Genomic DNA, 12,852 nt, shown 5'->3' with positions numbered 1-12,852 from the left:
AGTATTTCTGTGAGGCGGAGTTTCAGTTAAAATACCTCAGAAACTATACGTTCTATCTAAATGTTTCTTGTTGTTCATTTACTGCCGAGGTGTCATCTAAGTAATTCCAAACTAAACCAACAACTGCGTTGTGCACGCAGTGTATTTATTTCACTTTGATGACGTGATGTAATTTAAAGTTAGGTTTATTTGGTGCTTGTTTAACTGAAAACTTTTATGGTAGGCAGCGGCTTGGCTCTGCCCCTGCCATTGCTGACGTGCATGAGCGACGGTGACCACTTACCATCAGGTGGGCCGTATGCTCGTCTGCCAACAAAGGCAATAAAAAATAAATAAAAAAAAAACCTCACATCATCATCATCATCTTAGACCTTACAGCCCAGAGCGGACCATAGCCTAGTCCAGTATGTCTCTCTAGACTGCTATGTTCAGGGCTTTCTCCTTCCAGTTCCTAGCACCGATAACTTTGAGATCGTGCTCTACGCCATCTAACCATCGGACTTTGGGTCTGCCACAATTTCTGCGGCCCTCTGGTTTGCCATAGAGCAGTTGTCTTGGCACTCTGGTCTCCTCCGTTCGAATTTACATGTCCTTTCTATCGTAGGCGTTGAATTTTTATAGTTTTTATGATATTAGAATCGTTAAAAAACCAACACAAATATAACTGAAATCGACATAGCACAACTTTTTGCATTAAGAGTGACATTAAATTGAAACACATTACATGCATCCACTACATAATTGTGTTTAGTTCTCCTCTCTCTATTTTTAGTATAATATCTTTTGGGAATTTAGTCAAAATATATATACCAATAAGAACGCGGTAAGGGAGTTCAAATTTTGTACAATTGCATCCGAACTATGTACCTGTTAAAAAATATTAAAATAATAAATCTCGTAATTGGTAAAGTAAAATCCAAATCCAAAATAAAGTTAACAAGCAAAGTAAAAGTCATAAAATTTCTTCGATTATTTGATAGTATAAAACTACTGTTTAATTAAAATGAATTTGTTTCCAGCTGCTTCCATTAATCACGAAAAATATATTATTTAACAAATCATCACATCATACATTAAAAAAAATTCATTTTCAATATTTAAAAATCCATTATTATTATTTATTTTTTTATTTCTTAGCTCGACGAGCTCACAGCCCACCTGGAGTTAAGTGGTTACTGGAGCCCATAGACATCTACAACGAAATGCGCCACCCACCTTGAGATATAATTTCTAAAGTCTCAGTATAGTTACAACGGCTTTACCTTTCAAACCGAAACGCATTACTGCTTCACGGCAGAAATAGGCAGGGTGATTGTAGCTACCCGTGCGGATTCAGAAGACGTCCTACCACCAGCAATTACGCAAATTATAATTAAATTATTTTATTATTAAAGTTTAATTAATATTATTATTAAAGTTCAAGCAAATTCTTATTAAAGTTCACAAAGAACACATTCTCTATCCTTCTCTAGCTTTCATCTAAAGCAAAACGTAAATCCGAATTCCACAAACACGTGAGAAACAATCTAGGATACGTCAATTTCTTGTTAACACAAACGTAGGCGGACAGTTTACGTGAACTAATAAAACTACTTTCGGCACTTTGTAAAAACGTCCAAAAATAAACTTCACGTAACTACGTCAAAACGTTTCGTGTGCGAAGTAGAAATAATCGTAAAATATCTTTTCTATAATAGATCAAAGGCAGGTCAGGACTTCAGTTGTCTCAATAACGGAGGAGTGGGTTAGACAGGCTAATGTACTTTCAACGGTAATAGCCTTTTAGATCCTATTACTGGTCCATTCATAAGGCAGGAATATGAAAGAAGTAATTTATTTTCTATTCAAGCTTTAATCAAAGGCCTTTGTACGTCTGCCAGACATTATTTTGTATCTGAACGTATATTAAAGAATTATGAATTAAAAAATTGTTAAATATTTCATTTTATATTGCTGCGAAAAAGAAAAAAAACCCATCGTGATCAGACGACTTTTAAGCCCAACGAAATGATAAATGCTCTGCGTTGTCAGCGGTCATCGGTAATGCCAGAACGATATTTACTGTTTCAATAATATTAAGCAATGGTCAGCAAGATATAGAATTTCGTTTATAATTTAATCTATAATCATTACGTTCATTCACATGTTCATAATCGTCGCTACTAAAACTTTTATAAATTGAAATCTGTATAATAATACATATATTATCCAATTTCGTGTTTAAATTTTTTCGGATATTTTCACAAAGTCTGTTATCTATAGCTTTCTGGACTGTTATTTGATTCTGTTGAGTAGCACTGAAGTTTGTTATAAAACTACATTTATGTACGATAATTTAACTGAAAAAGTCAAGATAGGATGGACACTGTAAAATGAAATTCCATTGCAATAAGAATATAATAAATTAAAAAAAAATTAGAATTCAAGTAAGTTATGGTGAATAGTAAAAAATACAACGTTAAATGAAGACAAAGTGTAAACGAATTGTTTACCGATTTAAAATTTAATCTATCAGCACCATCAAACATTTAGCAAAATTTGTAAATAGAACTTAGTAAAAAATAATAGTAAAATTTTGTAAATTGATAGATGGCAAAAGTGCCAGAGAGAATACAACTTCAGATTCTAACTCATCCTTACTTGAACTAATTTTTAAACTTCGTTTTAGTTGAAATGGGCCCTGAACTCGTTCACAGATCTAAGCATTGAATTACACACTGACCTCTTCGATAGCATGGAGAATTTCAGCTCCAAGAATCCAATTTCTGACAGGCGTCTTTAATTTGTAACGTGTGCACCATTATGCTATATCATTTTTGTATTAAATTCAATTTAATAGCGTACCTTTTTCACGAGTATTCTTCAATTTCGAAACACACACACACAAGCAAGGACGTGTCTCGGTATGTTTGCTGTACATACCTTATCAGATGATCGTCGAGACATGACATAAATAAATTTTATGAGCCTTGTGACGCGACTGTACCGTCCTCACGCCTACTCACTGACGTCTATATAACTGTGATTTACATCATTGCAACTGTAGTAGTATTTTTAATCAAAAGTTGTGACAACTAAACTTGTAATACTTTTCAATCATTTTTTATTAACATTTCTGACATATACCACGGTTTTCGTGGATTTCACACAGGATCTTACACGACAATAATCTATTTAGTAGTTACGAATCAGATTTTAAGGGAATGCGACCATTTCCTGCTCCAACCAAAACAAAGCTTTCTAATAATTTGTCAGTAGTCGTCTTTTTATTTATCTTTCAGCCCACAGACGTCCACTGCTGGATGTAGCCCTACCTCAAGCTTCGCCACAACGTAATAGTAACATCCTTACAATGTTTTGTAACCCAACCCTAGGAGGGTTTAATTCCTATTAGAATTTTCCAAGACCAGAACTACGATTACTACGAAGAGTTAACATAATGTTGTTGGTGGTAAAACAGGAATCTTTATGAAAATATAAATTAAGATAATAATTTTATTTATTGCTTAGATAGACGAATAATCTCACGTCTCTGCTGGTGTTAAGTGGTTACCGGAACTCATAGAGTTCAAGATGTGAACACCGTCATTCACCTTGAAATATGTTGTTGTAGTCTTAACTGTATTATCGAACCGGAAGTCTAGATGCAAATAGACAAGATGGCGGTACCTAACCGTTCGAGCTGTCAATACACCCTACCACCGGTAAACGTGTATATTTGTTTTTAAAGCCTTTGAATTTGGTTACACGACGTAATTCCTTCGTCGCAGAAGTCAATTGTAAATATGTCATAAGTATGTATTGCCTTAGAAAGATTTATAAATGGGATTTGAAAATCGCCATAATCACTTGATACGAGTACTTCGGGCGCCTTATCATTCAGGCTACGAAGATTATACGTCGAGGAAGAATATATTTATCCATTTCTATAAAAAATCGTGATGATTCTCGCGAAATTCTGTTAACAAATTCATATTTAAAGTCATTATAATATTGTAAAACGATAAATCAATTCAACATAAAATATCACTGCCCGCAATGTTTTACGACGTCCAATTAGCGTATCGTATACAATAATAACAATATGATAAGATATTATGCAAACATTACATATTATCATCTATCAACCGGTTTTATTGTTCTAACATTCGAATATAACGATTATGTACGTACTACGTAATCTGCCTATAGCGTATGGCACGTGAGCCAACGATGGGTTATCGGTTTACCAAGAAGACTGTGGTACCGATAACCCCATGCCCGAATATATGACATCGTAAACTGTATCGTTTTTATATATAATAAAAAAAAAAAAACGTTCATTGAGGAAATTAAGCTGACCGTAAAAAATGTATGACGCACTAAACGAGATGGTCTTAAGATTTATAGCTGGAAACCGGGCATGTATGGGATCATAAATATTGCGACTTAGTTTTAACTGATATTTGAAGTGAATTTATCTATTTGAAAGATGTACTTTTGGGAAAATGGCGTCTGGCTCTTCCAAATCTCTATATAGGTCGAGTATACGCAACAAATTATTTAGTTATAAACGTTTTAATGGGTTCTGGCCACGATTTTCACATGTATCGAGCCTGTTTGTTATCTAAACGCTTGCAGCAATCCCGAAATATTGGCTACACATTAAATATGAATATTGTGGTAGGAACTTGTTAAACAATAGTGTTTATAATGTAGATAGCCCGAAAGTATTATATGTATAAGACATTTCTTGCATCTTCTTGGTCACAATAAATATGTTGGTACTTTGTGCATGATTGAATGATAAAAATCAATACAGGTTTTGGCAACTTTAACATTAAATTTGTCATAATATTAATAATATTATTTCAATACACATAATTTTTACATAATGCATACATTAATTAAAATTATCCCAAAATCTTAAGATAAGCTGTCGTTTCGAATTTGCTTTGAACTTCTTGTTCAAAAACAGAATCAGAATTATCGTATCCGACATCCTCATTCACATTGAACGTACTACTTACCGATATAGTATAGAAAAACAAAAGATACTTAATAAAAAAAGATAAAATGACAAAGAAGAAGATAAGATAACAACTGAAGTCGTCGTGGCCTAAAGGATAAGACATCCGGTGCATTCGTATCGAGCGATGCACCGGTGTTCGAATCTCGCTGGCGGGTACCAATTTTTCTAATGAAATACGTACTCAACAAATGTTCTATTATATGTAATATTATACTACTAGAAGTTGGCGTTTCTTCTTCATTATAGTTTTGTGGATCTCAAAGCATTGAAAGTTGTGAATGCATTTCTTGAGTCACACAAAAGTACAAAATAGTTATGAACAGACTTTTCAGTCATCAAATTCGAGCTATGTCAAATCTCACTTTTCGTGTTTATATTTTATAGTATCGGATTTTATTACTTTAGATACAGCAATTTACACTTAATACTGTAGAATAATAGATAAGCAAAAAGAAAATAACTGTTTGTCTCCCTGGATAGTGAAATAGGGGCAATTAATTTTTTTTGTATTTTTTTTTATTGCCTTTGTAGGCAGACGGACATACGGCCCACCTGATGGTGAGTGGTTACCGTCGCCCATGGACTTCAGCAATGCCAGGGGCAGAGCCAAGCCGCTGCCTACCGCTTAATACTCTCCATAAGCCTCGTTTGAAGAAGGACATGTCATAGCGCTCGGGAAACACCGTGGAGGGGAGCTCATTCCATAGCCGGATGGTACGTGGCAAAAAAGATCTCTGGAAACGCACTGTGGATGACCGCAGTGGCTCCAGGTAGTATGGATGAACTCTACTCCGGTCGCGGGCGGTGCGATGGTAAAAACGAGATGCTGGTATCATCTCGAATAATTCCTCAGAGCACTCCCCATGGAACATACGGTACAAAATACAGAGGGAACCGAAGTCCCTCCGCAGACCCATTTTAGACCAATTTATATTACATGTTTTATATTTAACGATGCCATTTCACTATATAGGTTTTATTCTTATATTAGTTACTAGCTGTATCTGTAATATTCAATAAGATTTTGTAGCATTTTCATCTGAAGTAAATGTCTACGTAAATACTTGTGTCAAATATTTTTTCAATGATATGACAGTTTCCGTTAATAGCGTAATGAATGGTAGTGGTAGGACCTCTTGTGAGTCCGCACCAGTAGGTACCACCACCCTGCCTATTTCTGCCGTGAAGTAATGCGCTTCGGTTTGAAGGGTGGGGCAGCCGTTGTAACTATACTGAGACCTTACAACTCATATCTCAAGGTGGGCGGCATTTACGTTGTAGATGTCTATGGGCTCCGGTAACCACTTAACACCAGGCCGTGAGCTCGTCCACCCACCCAAGCAATAAAAAAAAACAAAAAAAAGATATTCATTTAAGTATATAATAGCACGGCCAATCCATCCCCCTGTTTGTTTTTCTTGAATAATACAATTTTAATCATTTTAAACTATACGGATATGTTCACACCCATTATAATTAGAATTCACTCCCACCCCAACTACAAGGTCGCTCACGTCCAACTACGCCAGTCAAAAGTTTCAACGATAACAATTTTAAAAGTTGTCTTTTTACATATTGATACTCAGACAGCGGTAGCCAGCCCACTGAATTTCTCGCCGGATCTTCTCAGTGAGTCGCGTTTCCGATCCGGTGGTAGATTCAGCGAAGCACGGCTCTTGGTAGGGTACGTGTTAGCAACGTCGTCAGGTTTGAGCCCCGTGAGCTCACCTACTAGTTAAGGTTACGCTAAAATAACCTCTCAAGGCTATATCAGCACAGGCAGAATTAAAAAAAAGGTAGCCAGCAGCTTGGCTACGCACATGGCATTGCTTACATCCGTGGCATACATTAACCTCATTATCAACATTATCATCAAGTGGGCCGTATACTCGTCTTCCTATAAAGGCAAATAAAAATACCATGAAAAATCTATTCTGGATAGTATTTGCCTTAATTAAGATTAGTGAGCGCAAGCGTATATACACCATTCTTAAAGTCTATCAGTGATACATTCGCGAAGACATTTTTATTTAGTGTATTGTATTGATTAAATTTCTCGACACCGGATTTCTCTTTTAATACCCTGCAGTTTGACGTTGACACTATCTTGAAAAGTATATTTTGGAAATTATCGCCACAAAAAATATATGCATTTAAATGTATGATGACGATTCGTATTAGCGACAATAAATATGTAGATATTTCTAAGTTCCGTAAAATGGCCTTGGCACATTATGATACTTTTATTCAAAGTCAAATAATATAAGAAATGAATGAAAGCATTGTAGGCAGATAGAAAGAATAAAAAGGGCTTAAATTCGAAATCGATTTTTGTTTTTAACTAAAACTTTATCAATGTAATATTATCCTCATTTGTCAGCTGTCGAGTCTAGATCATAAACCAGACAGACATCTAAAACGTGACACAGTCCCTAAATGACTATCTGAGGCGGTCTAAAGGCCAAGGTTGCTTTTTAGTTTGGACAAAAAAGAACTTTATGCCCTTATAAAGAACGTAATGTCATTTATCATTTATTAGCCTCTAGATTTTAGAAATTTCCATCTATTGGATTATCGTTTTTACAGAGCATTGACATAGTCAATGAACTGTAACGCAACAATCAGATTTAAACTGTACAATAAAAACAATTGACTGTCTTTTTCGTCTTTTGTACAATTGCAATAGCTGTTTCAGCGAAGTTTTTAGTAGAAATATACATTAGTTTAATACAATTAATTATTTTAATTAATCATGCTGCTATAATCCCAATCAGTGCTTCTCATTGTTCTCATGCAGTTCGTTTAAAACGTGGATTAGATTTTATTTATTTATAGCTTGTATCAAGCTCAAGTCTTTTAAACATTCAAAACTATACACATGTTGTCAGTCATTACATTTTTGTTTAACAACATTTTATATCCCATTTATTATATGTATAAAAGCCAAATAAAAGACTCAAAAATATAATGAAACTATATTTAAGATGAATTTAAACAACCACAAAGACATGGAACACAGAACGTCGTGTAAGTCTTTTATGAGAAAGACATAAAACCCTAGTAAATTCCGTGCCTTCAGACTTCAATATTGCCGAGACATTAAGACAGAGGAGCGGAAATTTTGGTTCTTCTTCAATGATTGAAGTAAACGCTTTGAATACAAATAAACCTAAAATAAACAGCCATTAATGCTAAGAGGGGGAAAACAGTGGTTCTGAATTAAAAAAAAAAGCAATAGTTCAGGAAGTTCTAATAGGCGAAGCAAATTCAAATTAATCATAATCATAAATTTTGATTTATTATTACGCACATACAGGGTGGCCCATAAGTCCTTTGATATGAAAAAAAATTTATTAAAATAAAACTAATTACATTATGAATTAAATTTTTATTTACATAAAAAGCTTAAAAAACGGGAATTATTTTTTGAAAATAACATCTCCTAAATGTAATCCGTTGCGATCACGGCACTCTTGCAAACGACGTCTAAAATTGTCGATGACTGCGCGGCACGTCACTGCTGAAATGCTTGTCATTTCTCTGCGGATGTTTTCTTTTAGGGCCTCAATTGACCGCGGGTTTGTGTCGTATACTTTAGCCTTAAGGTAGCCCCACAAAAAAAAATCCATCGGGGTCAGATCTGGACTACGTGGAGGTCAGGAAATGTCTCCTCTCTTAGAGATAACTTTGCCAGGAAAAAGTTGACGGATAACGGGCATAGCAGTGTTAGAGGTGTGAGAAGTGGCCCCATCCTGTTGAAACCACGTCCTGGCATTAAAGCCTGAAAAGTTTTGCAATTCTGGTATGAAAAACTCTTCGATCATAGCCACATATCGCTCCGACGTAACAGTAACTGCGCGCCCTCTGCCATCCTCAAAGAAGTAAGGCCCTAGGATACCATGGGCTGACATAGCGGCCCAAACAGTCACTTTCGGACTATGTAAGGGCTTCTGATGCTTAAGTTTTGGATTGATGGGGCTCCAATAGCGGCAATTTTGTTTACTAACATGCCCGTTAAGATGGAAATGAGCCTCGTCAGAGAACATTATGTTATTGAAGGAAGTAAACCGATTCAACATTTCATTCGCATAATTTTGTCTTTGAATACCGTCAGTTTCCTTTAATTCTTGAACCAACTGAATTTTGTAAGGGTGCATATGTAAATCTTTCTTCAAAATCCGTTGTAACGATGTCCTGGATACGTTTAATGCTCTGGCGCGCTTACGAGTTGACTGTGTCGGATTTTCGCGAATAGACTGTGTCACTGTGTCTATGTTTTGTTCCGTACGTGACGTCCTTGGGCGACCCAACCGCGGTTTATCTAACGTCGAACCGGTCTCCTCGAACTTAGCAACCCAGTTCTTAATCGTTTGAAGAGTTGGAGTGTCGTCAAAGTTGTGTAAACCTTTGTGTTCTCGAAATTTACGCCGCGCAACGGTTGCCGAATTGTCGTTTTTATAAAACTCGCGCACACAAAACGCACGGTCCGCTCCGGTAAAACGCTCCATCGCGACTAAATTCCCAGAAACCGAAGTTACTCCCCCCGCTTCCCCTGCACCGCTCACGCGCGCCCTGTTCGTTTTATTCAAATTTTACTTTTCAAAGGACTTATGGGCCACCCTGTATTAATATACTTTGTATTATATTCAGTTTTTTTATTGCATAGATGGGCGGACGAGCTCACGGCTCACCTGATGTTAAGTGGTTACCGGAGCCCATAGATATCTACAACGTAAATGCCGCCTCATATTTGGCCATTGAGATAATAGTTTTAAGATTTCTGTTTTTACAGTACAACGGCCACCCTTCAAACCAAAACGCATTACTGCTTCACGGCAGAAATAGGCAGGGTAGTGGTACGTACCCGTGCGGACTCACAATACGTACTAAAACCAGTAAGAATAAGATATAAAGAGATATATAACATTAGACGACAGCGTATTTACACTACAATATTATTTTCGGTTGGATAAACATATTGACAATGACTACGAAAACTACATCGTAGAACGAAATAGTGTATCAATAATTTTAGTAAAACCATCCCAAGAACATAAATAACGTAATACTGTGTCGATTATAAATATGTATAACAGAGGAAGACGCCACGAGAACCGGGTAAGTTATGAACGTTCTGGTCTACGACAAGGACGTGACAAATATACAATACAACCCAGAATGACCAACGTTTAACCGTAAACCCGTTGTAGTGGCTCACTACGTCGATATCATAACTTTACAGAAGACCGTAACGTGTTTAAAGCGCAGTAATGTTTTTCACGTAGAAACAACCCGTTGAGTTTCACGCCGGATTTTGTCAGAGGATCACGATTGCGATGCGGTGGTAAGTCCAGCGAAGCCCGGCCTTGTTAGGACTAGTGTTAACAAGTCCTCCCAGGTTGAGCCTCCTGAGCTCACCTATCAAGCCATGCGGAGCTGAAAAAGTCTATTACTTTAAAAAAAATATTAGGTGTAAGAAAATCCATCAATATATTTTGTGTTTTTAGAACGTGTCTATTTTTTATTTCTGAATTATATTTTTTATCACTAAAGTCTTTTTTTTTCTTACCCAAGCTGATGGCCTTGGGAGGCCATTTCAGCGTAACCCTAACAACTAGGTGAGCTCACATCTGATGTCGTTGCTAACACTAACCTCAGCAAGAGCAGTGCTTCGCAGAATCTACCACCGGATCGGAATCGCGACTCACTGAGAATATCCGACGAGAAACTCAGTGGGCTGTGTCTGTGGGTTAATTTACTCGATGAACGATCGAACGATGACCGGTGCTGGGGGTACCTAAAAACACCTTTAGTGGATCGGGAGGATCCGAAATGATGTGTTTTGGGCGATGTCGATTGTTTACAATTCGGTCCGCAGGATCGAATAGGATTCAGTCTTACTGCAACAGTATATTTTAATTTAACGTTTTGAATAATTTCAACAACAAACAGATCGCATTTTTTAATACAAAATTACAAAGCAAGACTTACCTATTTATCAAACGCAAGACTAATTTTCATATAAAAGTCTATAGTTCACATATAAAAGATATTACAGATATTCTCCTAAATATAACCCATTCTGTGTGGCAAGTCCCGCAACTGCGATTCCTAAAAGATTATCCAACAATAGAGAATGAGGGAGAACCATATGTCTTATGACGTCACCGTCTATCCTTTGTGTAGTGGTGAAACTTTTTCCGACCTCCTCTCTCCGCGGTGTACACGTAGGTTACGCTATACGTGTGTATAGCGAACGTTCCCAAAAGTATATTAGTTTTCCGTTTTTTGGTAGCGAAATTCCATTTTTATTTCTTGATCTGGTGAAACATTTCGAACAAGAAATATTACAATATGATAAAACGAAATGAGATTGGCCTTTTTCAGTTTTTCAAAGTACTTTAGCTTCGGGTTCCTCCTTACCTTTTTAATTTTCACCGCTCCAAATATTGACACAACAGCAAACTGTTGTTCAGAAACTCTAAATAATGTTAGACTAGTTTAACTTCAATGTCGGATATATTCACTTTAATTTAAAATAAAATAAACGGAAACAAACATTTTAGTGCTGAACATCTTAATTTTTTTTTTTTATTGCCTTTGTAGGCATACGGGCATACGGCCCACCTGATGGTGAGTGGTTACCGTCGCCCATGGACTTCAGCAATGCCAGGGGCAGAGCCAAGCCGCTGCCTACCGCAATGCTAATTTTCAAAGCAAAGTCACGATCGTCAGACATAAATAATTTTTAAGAGTATATAAAAATTGTGAGAATTAGAAATCGATTTATATGTGATAACTGCATAAAGTTAAGAATAGAATTAATTTTAATCAAACTAAAATATATTTATCTAACAACAATTATAACATTTAAAAAAAGATCCTAAGAGCATAACTATACAGTGAACAGATTTTTTTATTAGTATTTAATAGAATAATTAATAAAAAATAACCCTTCTCTATTCCTGAGAAAAATTTATATGGAGATTAGGACAGTCGTGATTAATGATACAGTAATTCGGTAAGTGGCCGAATGTGTTCGAAATCTCATTTCTGATAATTAATATGACATAAATTAACTGTGATTGATCGTTTACTTATACGTATATCAGGAGTCGCCCTAATTTTCAGCGAAGCGCGAATAAAACGTTTGTCTTTGATCGAAGAGTAGCTATTGTAGATCAACAGATCATCAAACTTACGGTACTCTATTTTTTTTTATTGCTTAGATGAGTGGACGAGCTCACAGCCCACCTGATAAATAAATAATTACGGTAGGTACCAGTTTCTTTATTTTTTACAATTAAGTCGAGATGTGCTTGTAGGTATAATTTGTTTTTTTTTAGGTTATTCGTAGATACAATCTTTGTCTTTTTGTTGTTGTTGTTTGATATTAAGATTAATATATATTTTTTAAAACCCAAACCGGATTGTTGGCAAATATAAAAAAAAATAGTTGCTTACACATATTCCGCAAATTCAATAGAAAATAAAACAAAAACGTTATAATATATAAAAAAAATCAAATGAATTGTAGGAGCCATCAAAGCGTTCAGTAACATTTCCTTGTTGCTCGTTTATTGTGTAAACAGCTATAAAGTTTTCTTTAGTTTACATACAGACTTGCTTTGCATCTCATTTTTGTCTTTGACTGTTTTTGTGCGTGTCGTAAATGAAGTGGCACATACTTGCTTTATGAACGATTCAATAAAGCTTCTGTCTTTGTTCTTCAAAGAGTGTAAGTAAGTAAGGACCACGTCTTGCGGATCATTCCTGTCCCGCCCGTAGACCAACTACTCGTAAAACCATAGATTTATGATCTTGTAGAAGGATTTCAACCA

The 12,852-nt window shown here is 35.9% G+C and overlaps 1 protein-coding gene and 1 long non-coding RNA gene across 8 annotated transcripts in view; one reads left to right on the top strand and one right to left on the bottom strand.

The window, feature by feature from the left end:
- Pde11 (Phosphodiesterase 11) overlaps positions 1–12,852 on the bottom strand; it is a 287,160-nt gene that overhangs the window by 112,673 nt on the left and 161,635 nt on the right. The gene's annotated exons all lie outside the window — the stretch shown is intronic.
- The window catches only part of LOC149503272 (uncharacterized), a 394,089-nt gene that overhangs the window by 247,985 nt on the left and 133,252 nt on the right, over positions 1–12,852 (top strand). The window lies entirely within an intron of this gene.

Source organism: Bombyx mandarina, chromosome 03 (assembly GCF_030267445.1).
Source record: "Bombyx mandarina strain Sakado chromosome 03, ASM3026744v2".
Classification (NCBI taxonomy): domain Eukaryota; kingdom Metazoa; phylum Arthropoda; class Insecta; order Lepidoptera; family Bombycidae; genus Bombyx; species Bombyx mandarina.
This window is presented reverse-complemented; position numbering and strand designations above follow the sequence as displayed.